General features: G+C 37.7%; 1 protein-coding gene across 1 annotated transcript in view; it reads left to right on the forward strand.

Annotated features, from left to right (window-relative positions):
- rbfox3b (RNA binding fox-1 homolog 3b) overlaps positions 1-27,938 on the forward strand; it is a 307,431-nt gene that overhangs the window by 61,066 nt on the left and 218,427 nt on the right. The window lies entirely within an intron of this gene.

Consider the following 27,938-nt stretch of genomic DNA (forward strand, 5'->3'; position numbering starts at 1 on the left):
TTTCATAATGCATCATTTCTGTTTTCTCTCATCTTTTCTTCTCACTGTAAACCCTGAGTATGGCTGTGGTGAGTGTGCAGTGAAGTCTCTGCTGGAGGTGTGTTGTGACTCATTAATGAAGCTAACTGCGGACGTGGTTTGCAGGGCCCTCGACGGGTCTGTCCAGGCTCTCCCTGACATCTGCTGGCAGCATCGAGTCCGCCAGGCTCCGGGAGGCAGTTTATGCAGCGCTGCAGTTAAGTGGATGTCTTAAGGTAATTTAAAAGCAGTGGGGAGCTTTGGCTAATTACTGCTTCCCCTGATCAGTAATGAAAGCAGAGCAGCGTGAACACACGCTCCGCTAGCACAACAGTCGATAGCCTATAGCCGCACACCAGCAGACCCGGACCTTCTGCTGTGGGAAACAACTCTTCACCTGATTCTCAGACTGATTCATCCACCAACATGATCTGGAGTAATTAAGCCAGAACGCCACATGGGTGTTTCTTCTACTATGTGCGCTTTTATGTCCCAGGGGTTCATTTTTATTAAAAGTAACAGATTGTAATATTTAAAACTGTTCATCGGTCCTTTTCCAGCGTCTATGCAATTTAAAGGGATAGTTCACCCAAAAATGAAAATTCTGTCATCATTTACTCACCCTCAAGTAGTTCCAAACCTGCATGAATTTCTTTGTTCTGCTGAACACAAAGGAAGATATTCTGAAGAAAGTTTGTAACCAGGCTGTTTTGGGGCACCATTGACTTCCATAGTAGGAAAATAAATACTATGGAAGTCAATGGTGCCCCAGAACTGCTCTGTTTCCCACATTCTTCAGAATATCTTCCTTTGTGTTCAGCAGAACAAAGACATTCATGCAGGTTTGGAACTACTTGAGGGTGAGTAAATGATGACAATTTTCATTTTTGGGTGAACTATCCCTTTAAGTCGCCTGTAGATTTTATTAATTCATCCGTGTCCCAGAGCCATATGTTCACTCTTAAAATAAGAAAATCCATAAAAATATGAATTATTGCATTTTAAATTAGGGCATTTTTAAATAATAATTTAAATTCTTGTGTTTTAAGATAATAAACTAAATGAAAAGTAAGTGAATATTATTATTATTAAGTAAGTAAATAAATATTATTAATAAATAATATTGTTTGAAAAATCACAACCAATCAATTTTGCCATTAATACAATTTTCCAGAAGTTTTAATACTGGCAAAAGCAAGAAAAATCAACCACTTGTGAACAAAGTATTTTATTTTACCACGATTTCTAATCAAGCTATAATTTAGTAGAATTATGCAAAAAAAAAAAAACAACAACAAAAAGTTTATACACTATCTTTCAGAAGTTTGGGGTTGGTAACATTTTTTTTTTTTTTTTGAAAGAAAACTCTTCTGATGTCTTCTGCTCACCAAGGCTCCAATTATCTGTTCAAAAATACAGTAAAAAACTGTAAAACTGTAAAATAATATTACAATTCAAAGTAGTTTGAAAATGTATTATTGTGATGCAAAGCTGAATTTTCAGCATCATTACTCCAATTTTCAGTGTCACATGATCCTTCAGAAATCATTCTGATATGCTGATTTGCTGCTCAGTAAACATTTCTTATGATTAATATTTTTGTGGAAAACATGACGTTTTATTTTTCAGGATTCTTTGCTGAATGGAAAGTTGAAAAGAGCAGCGTTTATTTGAAATAGGACATTATTGTCACGAATCCTGTGCCTGCCCTTCCGTTCACTCACCACCAGAGATCACCCGCTCACCATATAGACCAGGAGTGACCAATTCTGCTCATGGTGATCGACTGTCCTGCAAAGTTCAGCTCCAACTCTAATCAAACACACCTGCCTTTCATTTTCAAGCGATCCTGAAGACCTTAATTAGTTGCTTCAGGTATGTTTGATTAGAGTTGGAGCTGAGCTTTGCAGGACAGTCGATCGCCAGGAGCAGAATTGGGCACCCCTGACATAGATGCTCACACTACTGTTACATGTCACTCTGGACTACAGTTCCCATAATCCATTGCACTGATTACACACACACAACTGTAACCAATTATACACACTTTATAATGTTGTGGCTAGAAGGGATACAGCTCCGACCGGAAATGAACAATGAAATTAATTTTCTACCTATTAGATTGTGTTTTATTAATGTCGACACCTACCCCAACCCTAAACCTACCCCTTACAAGAATGAAAAAATAGTAATTATTGTTGTACAGTGTGACAAAAATTACGCTGTATTGATGTGCGCATGCCTAGTAGCGCCACACATATCCCTTCTATCCTTAACTGCTTTATAAGCCTTGGACTTCCTCGTTCTGATCGCCGAGTATTGTTCTGCGTTTATCACTCACCTAGTGATAGCTGCTTTACAGAGCCCTTTTAAGTTTTCTTAGTCCAAATCTAGTTTAATCCTGTTTATTTCCTGAGTCATTTGTGTCTTGATCCTAGCCTGTGTATCTCTTTTCTTGTCTTATCTCTGCCTGCCCTGAAGTTTATAGTCTGCCTTGGATATATGTCTCTCTCGTCATGTCGTTTGGACTCCGTTTGACCCTGCCTGGATTATTATCGTGTATCTGGATTATCTCTCTTTGTTTTGCCCCCCCCTGGTTTACATTCGCTGCCGATCAACCCCGTCTGGACACTGGACTGCTCTTGTGTCTTTCCCACGATATACCTGTTTGCCATTGTTTGACCCTTGGTTGTTTTGTGACCACGTCTTTGAATAAAAGCTCTGCACATGGTTCCGCACGTCTCACGTCTCATCGGCTCTGTTACAATTATAAACGGCTTTACAGTCACTTTTGATGATTTCATGCATCCTTGCACCAAGTATTAATAAAACATCTCTCACAAATTTTACATAACAATCTTCTGTTAGCAGTCAAATTAAATTAGTGAGTTTGAAACGTGAGAGTTTATTTTCTAAACATCCACAGGGCTGAAAGTGGCAGTCATTGAAGAACACCCACATTTGAGGCTGATCTGAACGGACACTCGCGCTAATAGAGCGGCAGTGGTCAGATCTCTGGGATTTGAGGAAAAGCCTAATTTGCAGCCGCTCGACTGAGCTCTGGAGTAATTATGGGGCTTTTAACGTGGGCGGCGGTGAGATTGGACAGGTAATATCAGACCAGCCGAGCAGCGCCGAGCTCATGATGCATGTAATCAGCTATTTGAGAGTATAACTCACGCCCGAGCGCGAATCTGCACACTCTCATTGATTATTATCATCAGTTCTGAGCGTAATAAATTACCGAAGCACAATTAGAAGTCAAGCGAATGAATCATTGGATTGGAGGGTTAAGCAAATTAAGAGCTTTAATGAGGCATAAACATTAGCCGTGTTAGAGAAGTGCATTACGGCTCCGTTAAGAGCAACGGCTCTTTATGACATCATAAAGGTAATTAATGGACTGCGGTGGCCGCATAACTGGGCCGTGGAGAAGCGAGGAATCATGGGAGAGATTGAGGACACTGTCAGGAGTCTTCATGCTGGCATATGGCAAGCTGTTATCGTACTAGTATCTAGTTTAATGCGACTAGTACATTTTAGATACTGGAATATATTCCATTAGGTACTAGTACTTATTCCATGGTTTGTCTGAATTATGGATTCTGATTGGCTTGCAGGTATGCAGTAAAACTGTTTAATGCACAGGTAGTTCCAAGTAAGTTTAATCACCGATCCATTAATGCACACTAATGAACATGCATCACTCGCAGACACACACATACACACACACACACACAGAGAGAGAGAGAGAGAGAGAGATCGCAGATTGCGCTGCACACACACATAAACTTGTTGTCAACGCTTCCCCGTGATTTCTATTGATAAAATAGCCTAGGTACTAGATCGCTACATTATATTCTTCAGCAACGATGGTAAAATTGCTGTTTTTGAAGTAATTGTTTGTAGAGAGGGCTGGGCGATATGAGCAAAAATTCATATCTCTGTATTTTTTGGCTGATTTGCGGTATACGGTATATCTCTGTATTTTGTAATTGGATTAAACTAATAAATATTCTAACATTGTAACATTGCAATCTAAAAAACAATAAAATAATGCTTTTAAAGCAGTTAAATTTACTAAACTAAAACTGAAAATAATAAAAAAGCAGAGATTAATTGATTAAAAAGGCTATTTTGATTACCCCATTATTCTTTACAGTTAGTGCTATCATACAAATACACTTACTTGTAAGTTTAAAATTCTACATATGTCACATTTATTGTCCAATTACAAATATTTCAGCAAAATGCAAATATTAGTCAGAGTTATGCATAATTTCATTGCGTTCTGTCTGTTGGCGCGTGTTCTAAATGAAGTCTGTTAAGTTTAGCGGAGCAAAGCAAAAGCACTTCTGACAGAAAAATGGAAATATTTCCATGGCTTTCTAACATTTACAGATGGAGAATATACCTGTGAAATGTAAGTTATGCATTAAGGAAAACAGCACATCTCAAACACTTCAAACAGCGCGAGTAGCATCTCTGTCAGCGGCATACGCAGCCTTTCTGTCAGAGCATCTGACGGGCGAGCCGCTTTAAACTGAAACTATAAACTATAGGCTCCTACGAGTTTTTTTGAAGCCCTTCATATAAAGCTTGTCACATGTTTAGAACAAATTGTATTATGCAGTTTGTCTGCAGCAGTTCAGTCTGTGTCCTCCCTAGATATTTTTTCAGATGCGCTCGAATCAAACTACTGTAGGCTATATCGATATTAACGGTATTGCTGCATACCGTATTGCTTATAAACAATATATCGATATATCGTACAAACTCGATATACCGCCCAGCCCTAGTACTAGAGAGAGATACGTGCAGTGCAGACTCAGCACGCAGGTTCACACAACTGTCATCTCTCTGTGTCTCTCTCTCTCGATCGATCGATAATTAATTGAAATACATGCTATAGCCTAATTCATTCAAATAAACGTGATCTTATCGCACTGTTTCATTTCTGTGTCTAATTTGAAGCGGGCAGAATACTAGAGCTAAGGTGAGCTAACAACTCCCCCACAACCAATAACCTTGCAACTACCTAGAAACCACTCAAACACCCAATAACTGCCTAACAACCTTTCAAAACACCTAGCAACTGCCTGACAACCACTCAGAACACCCAGCAACTACCTAGAAACCACTCAAACACCTATTAACTGCTTGACAACCTCTCACAACTGCCTAGCAACCATTCAGATGCCTAATAACTGCCTAGCAACAGTTCAAAACATATAGCAACTGCCTAGCAATCAATCGGAACACCCAATAAATGCCTAACAACCTCTCAAAACACATAGCAACTGCCTAGCAACCGCTCAAACCACCTAGCAACTGCATAGCAATCTCACAGAATACCTAATAACTGGCTAGCAACCACTCAGAACACCTAATAACAGCCTAACAACCTCTCAAAACACCTAGCAACTGCCTAGTAAACACTTGGAACATTTAATAACTGCCTAGCAACCTCTCAAAACACCTAGCAACTGCATAGCAACTACTCAAACATCTACTGCAAAAACTGCCTAACAACCTCTCAGAACACCTAGCAACTACCCAGCAACATCTCAAAATACCTAGCAACCGCTCAGAACACCTAATAACTGCCTGAGAACTTCTCAAAACACCTAGCAACCACTCAGAACACCTAAGAACTGCCTAGCAAACCTCTTCAAACACCTAGTAAGACCCTTTCACAACACTTTAGCACAGCCTGGATAATTACCCTGGAATGAAACCAGGAAGATTTAGTTCAGTGTGAAAGAGAGAAAGTGGCAGAAATATGGTTTTGAGCGAGTGACAGAAATGTTCAATTAGAGGCGATGAAAAGTGCCGGTGGAGTTTAGTCGAGCAGACGACACATCCACAAGAGCTCAGGAGAGACATGTGATATTTCTCATCTTTAAAGGTCAAGATTAAGCATTCAGATAACTGATCTGAAATGAGACAATATCCAGACTCGTGAAGTACTTGAGACAAACAGACAGAAGACTCGATATCAGAAAACAAGTGCTGGGCCTCTCGGGATGTGAAATGTGCCTTTCTAAATGAACTGTTCCTTAGTTCTCAGAATAGAGGTGGTGTAGTCGTTACTGTCACACACTGATGTGAATTATGCAGCTGAGGTCAGTAATTTCCACTTCACTTTAACCTTCATGCACTTTTGAGGAAGATGTCTGAAAGCAGGTCATCAGAGAAGAAGAGGGTGTTTCTTCATTATCCAGACTGATGAAGATCCCAAAACCAGTCTGGGATTTTTACTCTAGTACTCTTATCTTATTTTATATAAACAATATCTATTTATAAAATATTTATTATAAAATATAAATTTCACTACTAAATATATATTTTTTAAAAAGTATTTGCCATTTATAATTATTTAATGTTGTTTTCTAAGCTGTTTTATATTGAAATATCTTTAACGAAATTGTTTAGGGTTATGAATAATTATAGATGTTATATAAATTTATAGATAGATAGATAACAAATACATATATATATATATATGCATATGTATAAAAATATATGTAGTTTGTATTTTATCATTTATATTTTACTAAATATTATTTCATAATTAATGACATTTATAATGATTTAATTTGAAGTTTTCTTTGCTCTTTCATATTGAAATAGTTTTAACAGAATAGTATGGTAAACTTTAATCACATTATTTCACCAAACTATTTCCTCATCGTGGCTGTCATTGCAGTGACTGTTAAACATGGTTTTCAGGTCTTGCTGTGGAATTATTAATCGTTTGACATTTCATGCGGGTCTCGCGACAGCATTTATTCACTTTAATTAAAGCTTGAGCTTCTTCTGCCGTTGACAAATGGAGTTGTTGGTGTGTGGGAGTGAAGTTCATCTCCTGACCTCCTCCTGAGCCCAAACTCACCGCCGGCCAGCACATCTGTCCCAATCAAACCGCTTATTCACTTACAAGTGATGACTCATCAACTTCTGCCTGAGTTGAGTGCAAATGTGATTTCTCCGTTGCGGTGACAGTTGTGCTCCTGTGGGAAGCGTCTCTCTGTCTGGAGCTTTTCTCCTGGGACTCGTGTCTCGGCGCTGTTTTTATTTGTCTGATGTCTTGAGTGTTTATTTGTGTGAAATACAGCCGGGATGAACTTTATTCTGAATCCGTCTGTGAGCGGTGAGATGCTCTTTTGATGGAGGAAGCTTCGGTTTGATGTGTGAATGGCTGTTTCTTCAACTACACACACTTTTATGTCTCAGGGCTTGATTTGACTTACAGATTTACATAGTTTTTGGTCTTTTTGTTACATGAAGGTCACATTAAAACCGTTTAGGAAACTTTTAGCCATTCCTTCGTCGTTAAATTATGCTACTTTTCAAATACCTTTATGTAAATTTAGTTATCAGTGTTAGATTATGAAAATGTTTAATAGTAATATAAAATAACAGCATTTTAATGATTCTGTTGTTTATAATGAATAATTATGTATTGTTTAAGATTGCTTATTTATTGTGTGAAACAAATGTAAAAAAAAAAATATAAAAATTGTCAGTGAAGAGTTTGAGATGAAATATTAGACAAAGTAAACCTAGGTAAATATCAATTTTCATTTATTTGTTTATTTATTTGTAATTTTGTAATGAAATTTAGACAAATGATTAAAATATTATTACAAAGTATTTAAGGTACATAAAATCTGTTAAATTAGCTCTAACAAGACAAAGAAGTTAGCTATTTGATTCTGAATATGTACAGTATAAAATGTATCTAATTGTGCCATTTGCAGTAAAAACAGCATAAAAAAGTTACAAAGTTTGGGGAGAATACAATTTTTTTAAACTATTTTATTTACAAACTGAATTCCGGACATTTTTTATTTATTTATTTTTTTGAATAAAATGAAAACTACATTTACATTTAATCATTTAGCAGACACTTTTATCCAAAGCAACGTACAAATGAGAACAATAGAAGCAATCAGACCATCGAGAGTGCAGCAGTATACAAGTGCCATGACAAGTCTCAGTTAGTCCAGCACAGTAGACGTAGCAATTTTTTTTTTTTTTTTTTTTTTTTTAAGACAGACAGACATAATAGGTAAGTGTTAGTGTTAGTATTAGTTGGTCAGGTGCTGGCGAAAAAGATGTGTCTTTAGATGATTTTTGAAAATGGCTAAAGACTCAGCTTTACGAATTGAGATCGGGAGGTCATTCCACCAGATGGGCACAGTCCAGGAAAAGGTCCGTGAGAGAGATTTGGTACCTCTTTGTGACCGCAAGCTTCTGGAGGGTGCATAAGTTTGAACTAGTGAGTTTAGATATATTGGTGCAGTGCTAGTTGTCGTCTTGTAGGCAAACATCAGTACCTTGAATTTGATGCGAGCGGCTATTGGTAGCCAGTGCAACCTGATGAAGAGAGGGGTAACGTGAGCCTTCCTCGGTTCATTAAAGACCACTCTGGCTGCTGCATTCTGGATCAGTTGTAGAGGCTTGATAATATTTGCGGGAAGGCCTGCCAAGAGCCCGTTACAATAGTCCAGTCTGGACATAAGCTCTTGGACAAGGAGTTGTGCAGCTTGCTCAGACAGGAAGGGTCTAATCTTCCTAATGTTGTATAAGGCAAATCTGCAGGATCGGGCCGTTGTAGCAATATGGTCTGTGAAGCTTAACTGATCATCTATCACAACTCCAAGGTTCCTGGCTGTCCTGGAAGGAGTTATGGTTGACGAACCCAGCTGTATAGAGAAGTTGTGGTGGAGTGATGGGTTGGCTGAAACCACGAGCAGTTCTGTCTTGGCAAGGTTGAGCTGAAGGTGATGGTCTTTCATCCAGCTAGAGATGTCACTCAGACAAGCTGCAATGCGAGCAGCTACCGTCGGATCATCTGGTAGGAATGAGAGGTAGAGTTGAGTGTCATCAGCATAGCAGTGATAAGAAAAGCCATGCTTCTGAATGACCGATCCTAATGACGACATGTAGATGGAGAAAAGAAGTGGTCCAAGCACTAAGCCTTGAGGAACCCCAGTAGCCAGAAGTTGTGACTTTGAAACCTCACCCCTCCAAGACACCCTGAAGGACCTATCTGAGAGGTAAGACTTGAACCACAGGAGCGCTGTTCCTGAGATGCCCATCTTTCTGAGAGTGGACAGGAGGATCTGATGGTTAACTGTGTCAAAAGCAGCAGACAGGTCCAGTAAGATGAGTACAGAGGATTTGGAAGCCGCTCTTGCCAGTCTCAGGGCTTCTGTAACCGAGAGTAGGGCAGTCTCAGTAGAGTGGCCGCTTCTGAAGCCAAATTGGTTGTCGTCCAGAAGATTGTTCTATGCAAGAAACAAAGAGAGTTGGTTGAACACAACTCGCTCAAGTGTCTTTGCAATGAATGGAAGAAGGGACACCGGTCTGTAGTGTTCTAAAAGTGCTGGATTTAGAGAGGGTTTTTTAAGCAGTGGGGTTACCCAAGCCTGCTTAAATGTGGGAAATGTACCAAAGTGAAGAGAGGTGTTGATAATGTGAGTAAGCGCAGGTATGACTGAAGAAGAAATGGCCTGAAGGAGGTGAGTGGGGATAGGATCTAGTGGACAGGTAGTGGGATGATTGGAAAGGATGAGTTTGCAGACCTCCGCCTCTGAGAGAGGAGAGAAGGAGGTGAGAGAGTGTGTATTTGTCGGTAAGAAGTTATCAGTTTGTGGTGGGAGGAATTGGTCACTGATGGTTCTTGTTTTATTTGTAAAGAAAATTGCAAAGAAATCAGCTGTAAGAGTTGATGAAGGAGGAGGGGGAGGAGGACAGAGAAGAGAAGAGAAGAGAAGAGAAGAGAAGAGAAGAGAAGAGAAGAGAAGAGAAGAGAAGAGAAGAAAAGAGAAGAGAAGAGAAAGTTTTGAAAAGTGTTCGAGAGTCTGAACAGTTGTTGATTTTGTTGTGGTAGTATGTCGTTTTAGCAATGGAGATATTTGCAGAGAAGGAAGAGAGGAGTGACGGATACGCACTAAGGTCAGTAGAGTTTTTAGATTTGTGCCACTTCCTCTCTGCAGCCCTTAGTTTAGCGCGATGTTCACAGAGAACATCAGACAGCCAGGGGGCAGAGGGGGTAGTGTGTGCTGGTCTGGATGAAAAGGGGCAAAAGTTGTCTAGGCAAGATGTTAGAGTGGAGCAAAGAATGTCAGTAGCACTGTTTGTGTCCAATGCTGAAAACTGGGAGGGTGAAGGAAGTGCAGATGAAACCATTGAGGAAAAGCAAGAGGGAGAGAGAGAGCGTAGGTTACGGCGAAAGGTGACCTGTGGGGGAGTGTGTGCTATGTCAGGAGTTAGTGTGAGGTTAGAAGTGATGAGGAAGTGGTCTGAGATGTGCAGTGGAGTAACTAATGTGTTGTCAGTGGAGCAGTAGCGTGTGTAAAAGACTTTCAAATCACTTGAGCCAATATTTTATTCACAATAGAACATAGATAACATAACACATGTTTCAACTGAAAAATGTTACAATTTTATGCACAAAATGAGCTCATTTCAAATTTGATGCCTGCAACAGGTCTCAAAATAGTTGGGACAGGGGCATGTTTACCATGGTGAAGCATCTCCTCTTCTTTTCAAAACAGTTTGAAGACATCTGGGCATTGAGGTTATGAGTTTCTGGAGTTTTGGTGTTGGAATTTGGTCCCATTTTTGCCTGATATAGGTTTCCATCTGCTGAAGAGTTTGTGGTCATCTTTGATGTATTTTTCGTGTAATGATGCACCAAATGTTCTCTATAGGTGAAAGATCTGGACTGCAGGCCAATTCAGCACCCAGACTCTTCTACTACGAAGCCATGCTGTTGTAATAGCTGCAGTATGTGGTTTTGCATTGTCCTGCTGACGTCGTCTGGAGGGGAGCATATGTTGCTCTAAAACCTTTATATACCTTTCAGCATTCATAGTGCCTTCCAAAACATGCAAGCTGCCCATACCATATGCACTTATGCACCCCCATACCATCAGAGATGCTGGCTTTTGAACTGCACACTTATGACACGCTGGAAGTTTTCCCTCCTCTTTAGGCTGGGGGACACGGCGTCTGTGATTTCCAACAAGAATGTCAAATTTGGACTCGTCTGACCATAAAACACTTTTTCACTTTGAAACAGTCCATTTTAAATTAGCCTTGGCCCACAGGACACGACGGCGCTTCTGGACCATGTTCACATATGGCTTCCTTTTTGCATGATCGAGCTTTAGTTGGCTTCTGCAGATGGCATGGCGGACTGTGTTTACTGACAGTGGTTTCTGGAAGTATTCCTGGGCCCATTTAGTAATGTCAATGACAGAATCATGCCGATGAGTAATGCAGTGTCGTCTGAGGGCCCGAAGACCACGGGCATCCAACAAAGGTCTTTGGCCTTGTCCCTTACGCACAGAGTTTTCTCCAGTTTCTCTGAACCTTTTTATGATGTTATGCACTGTAGATGATGAGATTTGCAAAGCCTTTGCAATTTGACGTATTCTGCAATCTTTTTACGCATTCTTTCACAGATTGGAGAGCCTATGCCCATCTTTACTTTTGAGAGACTCTGCCTCCCTAAGACATCCCTTTTATAGCTAGTCATGTTACAGACCTGATGTCAGTTAACTTAAGTAGTTGCTAGATGTTATCCCAGCTGAATCTTTTCAAAATGTCTTGCTTTTTCAGCCCTTTGTTGCCCCCGTGCCAATTTTTTTGAGAACTGTAGCAGGCATCAAATTTGAAATGAGCTCATTTAATGGATAAAAGTATAATATTTCTCTGTTTTTAAACATTTGTTATGTTGCCTATGTTCTATCGTGAATAAAATATTGCTCATGTGATTTGAAAGTCTTTTAGTTTTCATTTCATTCAAATTTTAAGAAAAAATGTCCTAACATTTCCAGAATTCGGGTTGTATTAAGGACATATTAAATTGTTCAAAAGTGACAGTAAAGCATTAATAATGTTACAAAAGATTTCTATTTCAAATAAATGCTGTTCTTTTGAACTTTCTATTCATCAAAGGATCCTGAAAATAAATGTTTCACGGTTTTCACAAAAATATTTGGCAGCACAACTGTTTTCAACACTGATAATTATCAGAAATATTTCTTGAGCAGCAAATCAGCATATTACAATGATTTCTAAAGGATCATGTGACACTGAAGACTGGAGATATGATTCTAAAAATTCAGTTTTGATCAAAGAAATAAATGGTATTTTATAATATAGTCACATAGAAAACAGTTCTTTTAAATTGTAATCATATTTCAGAATATTATTGTTTTTATATTTTTGATCAAATAGTGAGCAGAGGAGGCTTTTCCAGCTAAATAAACTGGAGAGTAGAGCAAAAGTGTTTTTAGAGACTTCTCAAGGTCAAAAGTGTCCATAGTTGAAGAAACACCCATATATATTCAGGGTTTCTGTGTGTGCGCGCGTGTGTGTGTGTGTGTGTTTGCAGGTGTATAAGGTTAATGGTCCGTCCCTCACATATTTCACAGCAGGCTGGAGAAACACTTTACCAATTTCCTTTTCACCGGAGCAGGACTCAGATCAGCTCGTGTTTCGTTGCAGGACAGAATTATTTAAACAACTATCAGTGTCTTGTTTTCTGTCGAGTTGAACACCAGAAACGTCAATTACATGATCAGTCTCTTCTGGGATTGTAGTAATGATCCATAAAGTCTATTCTCACACATATTGCAAACCTCTGCACATGTCTGTTTGAGTGGTGCTCAATCGCAGCGAGACGAATGTGTCTTCAGTCAGAATCCGAGTTATTCACACTTGCTGTTAGGAGAGGCGCTCGGTCTGTTTTAATGAAACATGTGCTTAAAACTTCAGTCACAGACTCGTAATGATGCTGAGAATAAAGACTGAATTCATGAGTGTGTGTATGAGACTGAGAGTTTCTGCAGAAGAGCTGCAGTATGAATCTGTAATATCTGGCTTATCCAGATACCTACACTTTCATGATGTATTTCTTATGTCTGGGCATGAAGACCACAGGTGTGTGTAAGTTTCCCAATGGAACACACTTACTGTATATTAAAATCTGTGCATCTATCTATCTGCCTGCCTGCCTTGCCCGTCCGTCTTGAAATTTTCCAAATGTAAAAGCTGGTGAGAAACGCGCATTATTCTATTCTGTTCTGATGCAGTATGTTTAGACGATTCATATATAATTATGACATCTTGATGCGTTTCTGAACTGAGAGCTGCAGGTGAGCGTGAGATAATGAGCCACGCTCATAAACACAGGTGTGTCACTGAATAAATGTGGAAATGACAGACTAAAGCATCAGCACTGTCAACCATCAGACAAACGTACTGCTTACTGCATATGGCTTCACATTTAACACTACTAATAAAACCTCTAACATGAACACCATTTTGACCTGCTGGATCATAAAACGTCACATTGATGGAGAAAACTGAATCGTATAGAGACCAGAAGATCATGCCAGACAGTATAAACCACAAAGCAAGATCAGCAGAAGATCTTAGAAATGCAATGCTTAGAACAACCAAACACAATAACTTCAGGAAGCAGATGGAGCCGTCTGACTCTCTCTCTCTCTCTTTCTACTGATCCTCATCCACTTGTGCTGAATCAAATCCATGCTCACTCTGACAGAAACACTGGGGAAAAAACGTCATCGCTGTCAAACTTCAGCACACACAGACACATACGTTCACTAAGCTGTGCACATACAGTACCATACACTTCTGTTGTGCAGAATTATAAATACTGTAGTTTAAATGTAAAAAAAAAAAATTTTTAAATTAAAAAAACAATAGGAAAAATAAAATAAAATAACTCATCAAATAAAATGACAATAACCCATAAGAAAATGACTAACACTTGAATTAAAATGAAAATTAAAATTAAGTTAAAAACTAGCAGTGCCCTAGCAACAATCAACAACATCCTAGCATCCTGAAAGCATGAGAAAATATTTCTTTAAAAAAATTGAAATATATAGATTAAATATATGTCTGTAGTTCGATTTGCTGGTTTCCTCACTGAAGCTCTGTGTGTTTATACATGTGTTCCCGGTGTTGCTGATGATCATAAGAGGGAAACGTTTACAGATCTCTTGTCACTCAGAACACACTGCAGATATAATCACCGGGGGTAATCATGACACACTTGACGAGCGTCACACACTCCAGCTACTCAATGAACAAATCAGCTGAAGCTTACAGCTGAATGGACAGAGATTGAAGATGTTCCTCAGCGCTTCATCAGCCTGTTGAACAATCACAGGCCTTTCCTCCAGTCAAGAATCCTCCAGGGTGATTCCTCTCATCTCAGGGTGTTTAACGGAGTTTAAGTCTGTGCTCGACTTCAACAGTTTAACACAAACAGTGGCGGTAAATACCACAGGAGCACCTGCAGTGTGTGTGCGTGTGTGTGTGTGTGTGCTTGATATGGTTCTCTGATCTCTTTTTGCTCGACAAGTAGCAACACACTAGAAGTCGTGCATGTTTTACAAAGAAATAGAAATAGTCAACTAAACACAATAATGTCTTTATTAAACTAGGGAGATTTTAAGTTATAGCGTTTATCTCAGTAGAATCTTGAAGTAAACAATCAGAAGCATGAATGAATGTGTTTGTGGAGCTGTAATAGTGCAGAACAATTGTGAGAGACACTGAAAATATAGCAGGAAATGTGTCTGGTTGAATTTGTGATCAGTTTCTGTAGAACGCCTTACTGAATATTTCAGAAAACAAAGTGAAATATGCAGTTCTGCTCATGAATAACTAGTTCACATGTTCCATGTCCCCAGCAAAAAATAAAAAAAAGTGCATTTTATGTTTTTGTTGTTGTTTTGTATTTTCCTTTTCATTTTAATTTTAGTCAAAGTTTTGGTAATTTTGTTATGTGCTTTTGTCATGTGCTTTTGTCATTTTTATGTATATATTGTTTTTATTACTTTTAATTTCAGTTTAGTTGTTTATTATTATTATTATTATTATTATTACATCAAGTTATAGTAGCCCAAGTTTAAAAATGTTAAAATATTTATACAATATTTTTCAGTTAATGTTTATTTTACATATCAAGTAACAAAAGTGGGATTTTTTTATTATTTTAGTTTTTGTTAACTACAATAACGCTGATTCAAACATTACAGGTTTGTGTGTGTGTGTGTGTGTGTGTGTGTAGGATGCATTGAATTGATCAAAAGTGACGGTAAAGACATTTATAATGTTATAGTAGATTTCTATTTCAAATCATTTCTGCTCGTTTAAACCTTCTATTCATCAAAGAATCCAGTTTCTACAAAAATATGAAGCGTTTTCAACTCCGTTTTTGAAGTGTTTTCAACAATGATAATAATACAAAAAAAAATGTTTATTGAGCAGCAAATCAGCATATTAGAATGATTTCTGAAGGATCATGTGACACTGAAGTGACAGTAATGATGCTGAAAATTCAGCTTGTAATGTATATTCAAATAGAAAAAAGTTATTTTAAACTGTAATACAATTTTACTGTTTTTACTGTATTTTTGATCAAATTAATGCAGCCTTGGTGAGACTTCAAAAACATGTAATGTCCCCTTAAACAGCACCATTTGTTGATTCAGTTGAAGTCCCACTCTTTTTGTTTTTTCTTTGAATATCTTCTTTTACACATTCCAGTAATAAGTGAAATTGGTTGCAAATGTTATTTCATGTTGTAAAGTCAGCTGGATGAATCGTCCTCATCCATAAAGCATAAGGCCCAAACAGAACGTGTTCTGCTCGTGAGGTGAATGTGAACTTGTTGAGAGAAGCTAGCGTTCCCTCAGAGAGAGTTGAGGTGAAACCGAGTGGAAAATAAGGAGAAGGACAGAGTAACGCCCACTCGTCCATTAGCTAAACCATTGAACGCTTCCATCATCTGCTTGAACAAAGTGTGAGGTGGAAAAGGCGAGAGATTGGGGCGTTGAACGCACATCAGTGATGGATAGAGATAGCAGACCACCGCCTCTCCCTCACTACACCATCTGTTCTCCTGCAGCAAAGAAAAACACCGGCTTCGTGCGGAGAGGTGGGCGCCATGACCACAATCACAATTTGAGCAATGGAAAATATCACAATATAGCTATTTTTACTGGAAATTAAATGAAAATATGGTGTGTGTATATATATATATATACCGGTATATATAAACCATCTGGTGATGCCTATTTATGGATAAACAAGTGAACTGTGTATTTTTACATCTTATGATGGATGGATGGAACAAATGATAGAACATGCTAAATAATGGATTGTTTGATGGATAGAACAATGGATAAAACAAACGATAGATAGAATGATAGATGGATGGATGGATGATATATGGATGAATAGACGATAGATGTGTGTGTGTGTGTGTGTGTAGGATGCATTGAATTGATCAAAAGTGACAGTAAAGACAATGTCATAGAAGATTTCTATTTCAAATAATTATTATTTAAACTTTCTATTCATCAAAGAATCCTGGAAAATCACAGATAGATGAAGGTTAGATGGATGCCTGAATGGATGGATACAATGAAAGATGGATGAATGGCTGGATTGATAGACCGAATGATAGAACACCATAGATAATGGGTTAATGGATGGATAGAACAATAGATATAATTAACAATAGATAGAACAATGGATGGATAGAAAGATAGATGTATGAATTGGTGGATGGATAGAATGATATATATAATGAACACTAGATAGAACAATGGATAGATAGTTAGATAGACAGACAGACAGATAGAAAGATAGACAGACAGACAGATAGACAGACAGATAGATAGATAGACAGACAGACAGACAGACAGACAGAGAGATAGATAGATAGATAGATAGATAGATAGATAGACATAGACAGATAGATAGATAGATAGATAGATAGATAGATAGATAGATAGATAGATAGATAGATAGATAGCTGTTGATTTATCAGTCTATCTCTATCAGTAATGCATTAGCGATCCCAGTGTGTTTAGGTTTGTAAATCCTCAGCTCTGTTGGCATATGCAGCTCTCAGAGCGACATGACGCTGTGTGTGTGAGCAGGAAGCAGCAGGATTATATGTGTAGATCATCACAGTAATCACAGTACAACAGCCTCATCCTGACCTGCTGTCATTATTTATCTTCAGCGACACCATTCACACTCTCACTCGCTTTTTGCTCTGAGCAAATAAATGAATGAGAGCATAATGGGAAATGAGGGATCTCTCATCAGATTGGAAAGAAAGAGTAGATTCTCTGTGCTTGGTTTTGTCTGGAATGACTGTATAGAATACAAGCTTTGTCCTCATTTGAACAGGAGTTTGTATGTTTATGTGTGAGCAACTGAAAAACACATTAGTGTGCAGTTTAGAAACCTAGAATCTGCTGGTTACCAGAGTAACTGAATTTAATTGAACTGAATTTAAGGTGGCAAACATAATCGCAATTGTAATGTGAATGTAAGTAAGTAAAATTCATCTAGTTATTCATATAATTACTGTTTACTAGAATATAATTCACAAAGCCTTGTTTGAAGATTTATGTTTGAGATAGATAGATAGATAGATAGATAGATAGATAGATAGATAGATAGATAGATAGATAGATAGATAGATAGATTAAAATCCCATTTCAACTTTCTGTTCAGTGTAATTTATTTCACACTCATGATTTGAAATGAAACCAGCTCTTAAATTCGAAAGTTGCTTCATTTCATGTGCTATTCTCAGTTGGTGAATCAGTTTGTTAACCAGCCTTTAGTGAGGCCTGTCATGCAGTAACATGGAGTTGTATTCCTCTTTTAGCGGCTCTACTTGACAGGTTATTTTCCTGAAATATGCCCAAGGCCTTCTTTATGTTCCTCTTTATTTTACACATGCACAGTATGTAGTGTTTTTTTTTTGCACTAGTATATAATGCAAACTACTCTACCTGCTATACATCACCTGTATGTCTGACCCTCAGCACAGTGTGGAATATGTAAGTTACCTGAGTTCAGTTGTATGTTTGTCTGTCAAACGCCAGTAAAATCATGTCTGCATGTTTTTCACACATCAGCAGAGTGACTTTGGTGTGACCTGGCAAATTCACCATCATTAAAAGCCAGAGGAAGTTTTAACCGTCGGCCGCTGTGTCCTTACAGAGCGCAGGGTCCCAGAAGAGAGTCTGATCCCAGACCCTTGTCCTCCTCGCTGGATAATGGCAGCCTAGGTCACCTTGGTGTCCTGCTCCACGGGCAGCAGACGGACGGATTAGTCCGACTCCATATGGATTCCTGCTCGCCGTCTGCATTTAGAGCTCAACACATTATTCAACATTGTGAAGAAGTCATCAAAGTAATTTCAAATTGTTGACCACAGACCAAGTTTTCCTCCTTTCAGCTAGTTTTGAGAGGAGTTTGTCTTATTATTTCCCTGAGGGAATGCTTTCATGCTGAGGCTCATTATTAAATAAATAATATATGCTGTTTATTTTCCAGTACAAAGTATTGCATTTTGAATTTTTTATTTTTTTTTCCTAAACAGGCTTCTCCAAAACAATCAGTGTCGATAGTGAACGAACGAGCCAATTTCCCCTCATTAAATAATCTCTCCAGCCATCCTCTCTAATGAATAACAGATGTGCTCTGATCTCTCAGGAGGGATTTGGACAGAGCGCCAGTCATCAGGAGACACAGAGCTGCCAAAACCAAACGCCAGTGACCAACACATGAGAACAGCACCGCAAAAACTCACTGGAACATCTCACTCTGCAATTACAACTCATCTGTCTATCTATCTATCTATCTATCTATCTAGCGTTCTGTGGTTCTATTATTCTAGCGTTCTAGCGTTTCAAATAATGCAATATTCAAATTCAAGTTCTTTTGTTAGTAAAAACAACAGTTATATGAATTTGTTTGAATTTGGATTTGAATTGATTTTATCTTAATTCTACTCCCATACATACAAATTTGAATTGTAATTTTGTTACGGTGACAGTAGTGGATGGTGTTGTTGGTTGCCATGCTGATAGTGTTGTGGTTGTTATGGTGACAGTAGTGGATGTGTTTATGGTTCCTATGGCGACCACATCTGTGATTGTTATGGTGACACAGCAGTGGATGGTGTTGTCAGTTGCTATGGTGATAGTGTTGTGTTGTTATGGTGACAGCAGTGGATGGTATTGTTGGTTGCTATGGTGATATTGTTGCATAGTAATGGTGAAAGCAGCAGAAGTTTTGTGGTTGTTATGGTGACCACATCTGTGCTTGTTATAGTGACACAGTCGTAGATGGTGTTATTGGTTGTTATGGTGATGGTGTCATGTTTGATACTGTGATACAGTAGTGGATGGTGTTGTTGGTTGCTATAGTAATCATGTCTGTGGTTGTTATGGCGAAACAGTAGTGACAGTGGTGGTGTCAATGGTTCTTATGGTGACACGGCAGTGGATAGTGTTGTTGTTTACTCTGGTGACCACATCTGTGTTTGTTATGGTGACAGCAGTGGATGGTGTTGTTGGTTTCTATGCAGATAGTGTTGCGGTTGTTATTATGATAGCAGTGGATGTGTTGATGGTTGCTATGGTGACCACATCTGTGCTTGTTATAGTGACACAGTCGTAGATGGTGTTATTGGTTGTTATGGTGATGGTGTCATGTTTGATACTGTGATACAGTAGTGGATGGTGATGGTGTTGTCAGCAGTGAATTCTGTCTGTGGTGTTTCCCCCAGCATGTGTGTGTGTGTGTGTGTGTGTGTGTGTGTGTGTGTGAGCGTGTGTGGCACCCCGTGCAGCGCTATGAAGTCGTTAAGAAGTCATTAGGAAGCCATTAAGATTCATTAAGAGATCGAGGTGGTGGTGTAGTACAGCGTCGCTGTGTTCCCAGCGTGGAGGAGAGACTGTTAATCACACACTTTATTACTGGCCTCTGAGTTACAGAGTAAATATTACTCCAGTGAGATCAATGAGAGGCCATCGTAATGAAACACATGCCTGTGTGTGGAGAGACAACACACTCACACAATCACTGTCATCGTCTCTGCAGTAATAAAGCTGAGCGTTCATTTGCGCTCTCATTCTGTCAAACCACTCGCTCTAGCTTAATACTTGAAGAGAGAGACATTTTGAGACACTTCCTATCAGATGTGTGTGTGTGTGTTTGACAACTACTTCTAAAGAGTGTCTGACGACACTTAAAACATATGTTTCAATGAAAGGAAGGCTTTTTGCATGATGAATTTTGGTGTTTCTGCTGTGTTTTTATTAGGACTGACGATCAATTAAATGGTTTAATTGAGTAATTTACATGATATGCCAGTTAATTCATCAAATGAATCACAATTAATCTCACATACACTACTGTTCAAAAGTTTGGAGGCTCTACTGCTCACCAAGACTGCATTTCTTTAATCAAAAATACAGTAAAAACAGTAACATTGTGAAATATGACATATTTATAATAACTATTTTCTGTTTGAATATATTGTAAAATGTAATTTATTGCTGTGATCAAAGCTAAATTTTTAGCATCATTACTCCAGTCTTCAGTGTTGCATGATCCTTCAGACATCATTCTAATATACTGATTTGCTGTTCAGGAAGTATTTCTGATTATTATTCATTTTAAAAACAGTTGTGCTGCTTCATAATTTTGTGGAAACAGTGCTACATTGTATTTTTCATGATTCTTTGATTTAAAAGAATGGCATTTATTTTAAATAGAAATCTTTCGTAACATTACAAATGTCCCTACTTTCACTTTTGACCAATTGAATGCACCCTTTCCTTTATTTTTCAAAAAGTACTGGATTAGTGTTATAATACATTTCTGGTGCCACTTTTGTAGTATGGAAATTAGCAGCCCTTTTGGTGGAAATGGGTGAGTAAATACTAAGTCTGTCTTGTTTGGCTGAATTATTTCATTTATTATCCTTTAATCTTCTGAAATGAGTTTAATCAGGATTGGGGTGCAGTAGAGTGACTTTCTTAAGGTGCTGTAATGACTCATCCCTGTGCATTATGGGTAGGCAGGCTGACCTCACACTGACACCTGAAGTCCTGTAGAGATGTACCTGAGTTCTGTAGCTGTGAGACAGCAGCACTTTAAATTCTCCTCGTCCTGACCTCAGCGTGACCTCTGAGTCAAAAGAGTCTCAGAGCAAGCGGGAGAAACAGGTGTGAGAGGAGGTCAGAGGTCAGCTCTGCTACTCAATACTGTAAAGGTCAGCAGGTGTCGTGATGGATCTGAGTGTGTTCAGGTGTGTGTGGGTGTTAGTTTACATACAGCTCCTGTGTGTTTGTGTGAGCTAACTCTCACTTCATGCACAATTCATGCAAAAAATAAGATGCCCTAGTTACTGTTTAGAATATACATCCGAATAAATCAGAATAATAAATCAGAATATATAGTTGTAAGTCAAATATTAACACATAAACATAAGCAGCAATAGGTAAAGTTAGGTGAAGTGTTACTTAAAACACATAAAATTAGGGATGCACCAAAATGAAAAGTCTTGGCCGAATCTATTTTGCCAATTTTTTTCACCATTGCATACATTAATTAGCCAAAATGTGCTTTTTACCGTTTTGTCATGCTTTTCAGAAAAAATCAACAACTACAAAACAACAATTAAAAAATATTTACTTAACACTGAACAACAGCAGATTTATAAATGATGGTTGTCGCACGTATCGCACTGTCACATGCCTTTAAAAAAATATAAACATGTTAGCCTACTGTCACGATACGACGATGAGTAACACTGTTTCAGGGCAGATTTTCCTTGCGCTTTGGACTTTGAACCCTGGCGCCGCGAGCTCATGCAACACTGTTTGAAATCATGCAATTCGTGCTTGTGTTAAAACAACATTCTGCAGTTTATTTACTAATCGTTTGAGGCCATTTCGCGATTTCAATCATCATAGAGTAACCAGTATCGACCACCTCTTCCTCTTCTCATCAGAGACAGCGGAGAGATGCAGTGCTAAAGAGTCTCTCGTTGTTGGTGCTTGTATTGATTTTTGTGTCTTTCTCGGACAGTTTTAAATGCTTCTACACTCAGTCTAATATCATTCGATACAATATATTCGGTCTCTTCGCTTGAAAATATTTTGCTAATTTCAGTAGAACAATTTTGGTTGCCGAACATTCAGTGCATCCCTACATAACATTTCATTTAATTTAGTCCATAAAAGTCAGATGTGATGATACTGAAAGGTTAAGAGGTCGTGTCACTGAGGACTGTTTGGTCTGTTTGGTTGTGACTGCTGAAACTCACTGAATTCTGCCGTGAGAAGCAGGATCTGTTGACTTCTTCACTTCTCTGTGCGCTGGTTTGTGGTTTGGAGAGGTTTTCAGCGCCTGTGGAGTCTCTCTCTGGTGCTGTCGTTCGGTTGGCACGGCTGGGGCGTCCGCTGGCCAACAGCTCTGTCTTTTCCGGCCGTGTGATGGCTGGCGTGGAGAGAGGCTGGCAGTGAGGCCATCTCTCTGCTGACAGCAGGCATGGAGGACGACACAATGCTTTACTCCACACAAACACATCAAACGTGTGTGTAAACAGTCCGGAAGAGAGGGAACAAGAATAGTCTTTATTACTACAGCTTAGTAAACTAGCATTGTTTCTGCTAAATGAAGCATTTTGTCAATGCAAAGATGAATGACATGCTTGATGAATGAATGCACATGTGTTTAGCATCCACACATCACTACATATAAGACTCTCTGGGTTAGTTATTTGTAGAGCAGGATTTTGGACCAATGAGATTTAGAGTGGGCGTGGCTACGGTGTACAACCAAGTGTTATTGTAGGATTCACATGATATTGTGGTGTTGGAATAAGCTTTTATTTTTATAGGTTTATAGGTTGCAGTGAATGGGTGCCGTCAGAATGAGAGTCCAAACAGCTGATAAATACATTCACGACCAAAACTCCAGTTTCAATGTTATTATAAAAGACACTATGAAAGACATAATGCCCTCTGTAATTGAACAACTTCAGAATATTAGGGTATTAATAATTCAAATAACCTAACTGCCTCTCAAAATAATCTATTTTTTGAATAGCTGAACAAATAAATAAAGCCTCTTTTTAAGTCATAAATTGATATTTAACACAAACTTTTTTATGACCTTCCACTTTGGTTTTGTTCTTTCCATCTGTCACAACAAAGCTTTATTTAGATCTGCTTTTACAGGATCTGCATGTCATTTAAATATAATTTAATTATTAGTGGCATTGCTGTGGCAGTGTTGCTTTAGAAAGCCGCAGAAACTCAACATCTAATCAACATCTGCATCATATCTGGAGCTGTGAAAACAGAGAGAGATGTGACCCAGACTAGCCACACTAGAGAGAGACTTTTTCTTAATGATATTAGATTGACAGTTTTGAGTGTTATTTTTTGCTCAAGAATTTCATATATGAAATGAATATTTTAATTTTGAAGGAACAGTTCACCCAAAAATTACAATTCAATGAAATTGACTCATTCTCAGGCCATCCAAGATGTAGATGAGTTTTTCTTCATCAAATTTGGAGAAATTTATTATTGCATCATTTTCTCAGCAATGGATCCTCTGCAGTGAATGGGTGCCGTCAGAATGAGAGTCCAAACAGCTGATAAAAACATCACAATAATCCACACCACTCCAGTCCATCGGTTAATGTCTTGTGAAGTGAAAAACTGTGTGTTTGTAAGAAATAAATCCATTGCTTCTGGCCAAAACACGAGTCCATTCTCCATAATAACACTTACCCCAGTGAAAAGGTCCATCTCCTTTTGTCCTCTCACATCAAAATATTTGTTTAGAACTGCTTGCAACTGTTTTTGCTTGTAAATGTTGCCTGATCAGTGCAGATTTCTCTCCTGATTCAGAGGAGACAAAGTTTTCACTGAAGAACATTTTTCACTCAAGACTCGAAGTTAAAAACCTCTTTATAATGGATTTAAATTATTTCCTACAAAGACACAGCTCATTTCACAAGACATTAACTGATGGACTGGAGTGGTGTGGATGACTTGTGGATTGTTGTGATGTTTTTATCAGCTGTTTGGACTCTCATTCTGACGGCACCCATTCACTGCAGAGGATCCATGGTGAGCAAGTGATGCAATGCTACATTTCTCCAAATCTGATGAAGAAACAAACTCATCTACATCTTGGATGACCTGAGGGTGAGTAAATCTTCAGCAAATTTTCATTTTTGGGTGAACTATTCCTTTAAGTCATTGGATTATATACAATATGGATCATACAACTGTTTAGTGAATAACTAGATTGTGGTTTATACTGTTAGTGAGATTTAAAATGATGTAAAACCGGTTATATCAGATCAGGGATGAGACGCACATACTCAAAAGCTGGAGAGCTCCAGGAGACACTTTATGTCTGAAATGATCCTCCGGTCGTCTCCCGCAGGGTTTCGAGTTGAAATCAGGGTCTTATTTTCTAGCGGAGTGTTTCGGGAGCGTGATTTAGTGCTGTGCGCAGCTTTGTGCGAGTGTATTTTTAGTGTAGCGGCTGATAATGAACATTGACTCCCACTGACTCTCTACACACCAGAGACAGAACTGGGGTGGCTAATTAACGCCTTGTGTAATTTCTCTGACCAACCGTGGAGCAACAGCGAAAAGACGAGCGATAAATTAGCCGCTGATTGACTGCGAGATCTTCACTCGGCGCGGCGGGAAACTCTTTATTCCGCTCCGAGGTGAATAAACGGCCACATGCTTTGACTGAGAGATCTTGAGTTTTTATTCCAGCTCAGATAGTTTCTGATGTGTCTGTCTCTGGTAGTTTGCCGTTTTGTCGAGTGAAGCACTATGACGCTTTCAGAACATTGATGTGTTTGATTGACATGTCAAAGTCTGACTCAACCAATGGCGTGAGTTTGGGGCGGGGCTATCTGTTTGATTAACTTGTGGCAGATCAATAAGATCGTGTTTGGGATCACATTTTGAGCACTTGACACTTTTCTGAAACCTAAATGAACAACTGGGACACCCTCCAGCCTCATGGATAGGGCTGCTTGTATATATATATATATATATATATATATATATATAGTTAGTTAGTTAGTTAGTTAGTTTATAAATTGAGTCATTAACTAAAAATACATATTTTACATTTTATATATATATATATATATATATATATATATAGGCCTATATTAGGCTTTTTAAAATGAACTTTTTATTTGTTTTTCTGTAGAGTTGTATTTAGAGTTCAAGGAAATTGAGTTTATGAATTTGCTTTATTAAATATGTCTGGAGTTTTTTCAGCATGATTCATTAGTGTTGTTCTTAAAGATAAAATGTTTTCATTTTTTTTTTTTTTTTTTTTTAATGATCCAATCAAATCCTAATGACTAGCAATAAAAGAGCTTGAAATCAATGATGGTGTTAAAATGCCATATGTTTGCTTAGTTTAGACTCTCATTATAAACATTTACACGAAAAGCCATCAGAGCCGAGCGGGAAAAATCAATGTGCTTCTTATAGATACGATGAAGGACTGGACATTTAATATACTGTACATGATCATTATGCGTGAATCAAACTGCTGTAATTTGATCTGTAATGTGAGATCATTTTCTTGTAAAGCCTTGCTTGATTGATTGTTCATACACTCAGTGACTGAGTAAAAGCCAAAGCAGACAGCCCAACATCAGTGGTCTTTGTTGTCTGGGATGTTAAATATATGTGTTTATGTAGCATACCACATCGACAAGCTAATATGAACATCTTTGAATATCTCTTAGTACATTATAATTTCAGACATTGCTAAATTTATTGTGTAAGTGGTTCAAGATCCTTTTGCCATATGATTAAATAAATAAATAAATACAAATCACGAAATTTGTCTCAAAATGGCGAAATTGTTGAAAAATCATATAGTTGACAGCCAGCTTTAGTCTTTAGATGAATCCAGCAGCCTAGAATTCGTTTCTTGTGTTTATTGAACATCCGGATCGATTGGTTGTTGTTGTTGGAGCAGCTATTTGATCCTATTGGATAATCATCTGTGTGATGGGGGTCTTTAGAGTCACATGATCGAATCGATGAAACCGCTATCAGGACTAAAGACAGGGTCCGTCTGATGGGGGTCTCGCTTGAAAACAAACACAAGCATGCCGGCTTTGTGAAGTGAATCAAATCCTAAAGAGATTCCTGAAGAATCAAGAGTCATCTGGCAAAAAAAAAAAATCATAATCACAACTGTTTTGGTCACTTCTGAGATTCAGTTATTTAACAGGAATTCTCACTGACTTTGGAAACATCAGCCATTTAGTGAAATTAATTAATTAATAAATCAATTTCTTGCTGGTTGTGGTTTTGTAGCTATTTAAACACTCATACTGTAGGTATTTTTTTTAATCAGTAGAGGTCATTTGCAAATTATCATAATTGCTCCAGCCTCCCTAAATGTTAATGAAGAGCATATTTTAACCTTCTGTTGTAAAGACTGATGTGAATATATGAATATATAAATAATGATGTTGATAGGTTTGTGTTCTCTGTGACCGTCCTGCAAGAATCCATGCAAGAGTCCCATTAATACGGAAAAAAATAATGTGTTTCCCTGCAGAAGGATCCTGGTTTCACACTCACGCTGAGACGTTTTCACATTCACACGCTGCTGTGATACAGAGAAGAGAGAGAGAAACCTGTGTGATGTGTCTCATTCAATTATAAATCACATTCACTGTCTGGATTTAGTTGAAGTTTGATCTGTCCAGTCCTGCTCTGATCCAAAATGACGAGATTCCCACATTTCTAGACATCATACTTATCCGTTAATGGAGTCCAGTACCAGAATGCATTGCAACAGGATCAGTGAAAAAGTTCACCAAAGATGGTGTTTTTTATATTCTGACATGTGAAGCTATTCGAATATGATAATACAAAATAATAATAAAATATTAATTATAATACAAATTTTACTAAAAAGTATAGATAAATAGGGTTACAGTACATTTAAAATTGGATTATTTTACCAAATATTTGTGTGCGCTGTTTTTTTTTTTTTTTTTTTGCTTGGATTCAGTGTTGTTTCTGTTCACTAAAACTAAAATTATTAAAAATAATTTTCATCAATGGAAATAAAGCTGAAATTATATAAAATATAAATATTAGATGAAAAACTTAAACTCAGAAAATGTGAATGAAAAAAGTAGAAGAACTAAAATTATTAAAATTGTTAACAATTATTAAAAATATTTTAAACATATTAAAGTTATGACATTATCAAAAAATTTAAGCTGAATATAAACACAGAAACGAATAAAAATGACAAAAGCGCACAAAATTACAAAAACTTAATTTTAAAACAACACTGTGTCAGACTGTCTCAGTGTCCTGTGTTTTTCCCCTCCTCTTGTGACCATATTTGGCGTTCCTGTCCTAGTTGTGTGTTTATTAGTTAATTAGTCCCCAGCCCTGTGTAGTTAATTTCCTAATCTCCTTGTATTCTTAAGTCCTGTGTTCCCTCTCCACAGTGTTCTGTCTTATATTGTCATGAGCGGTTTATGTGGTTGTATGTTTGTGAAGCTTATCATTAAAGATTGAATTAGTTGTTATATTCCGCGTCTCCCTGCTCTGATAACACAAGCCTGACACACTGGTAATAATTTCTTTGTTATTATTATTTACATACTATTATAGTTATGTCTTTAATATATCTGTAATAATATCTATTATAGTTTTTTATTGATATTGATTTCAATTTTTAGGTTTAGTTATTTTAGAACATCAAGTTAAACTAAGTGAAAATAAGAAATGTTGGCAACTAGCTAAAAATAAAATACTTTTTATATATTTATTTATATATTTTGTTTCATTTGAGTTAGTTTTTAATATATTAATTAAATAGTCCACCAGATAATAAAAAATGTGTCATTATTTACTCCTCCTTCACATGTTCCAAAACTGTATAAGTTTCTTTCTCCTCCTGCTGAACACACACACACACACACACAAAAATATATA

Source organism: Onychostoma macrolepis, chromosome 03, assembly GCF_012432095.1.
Source record: "Onychostoma macrolepis isolate SWU-2019 chromosome 03, ASM1243209v1, whole genome shotgun sequence".
Classification (NCBI taxonomy): domain Eukaryota; kingdom Metazoa; phylum Chordata; class Actinopteri; order Cypriniformes; family Cyprinidae; genus Onychostoma; species Onychostoma macrolepis.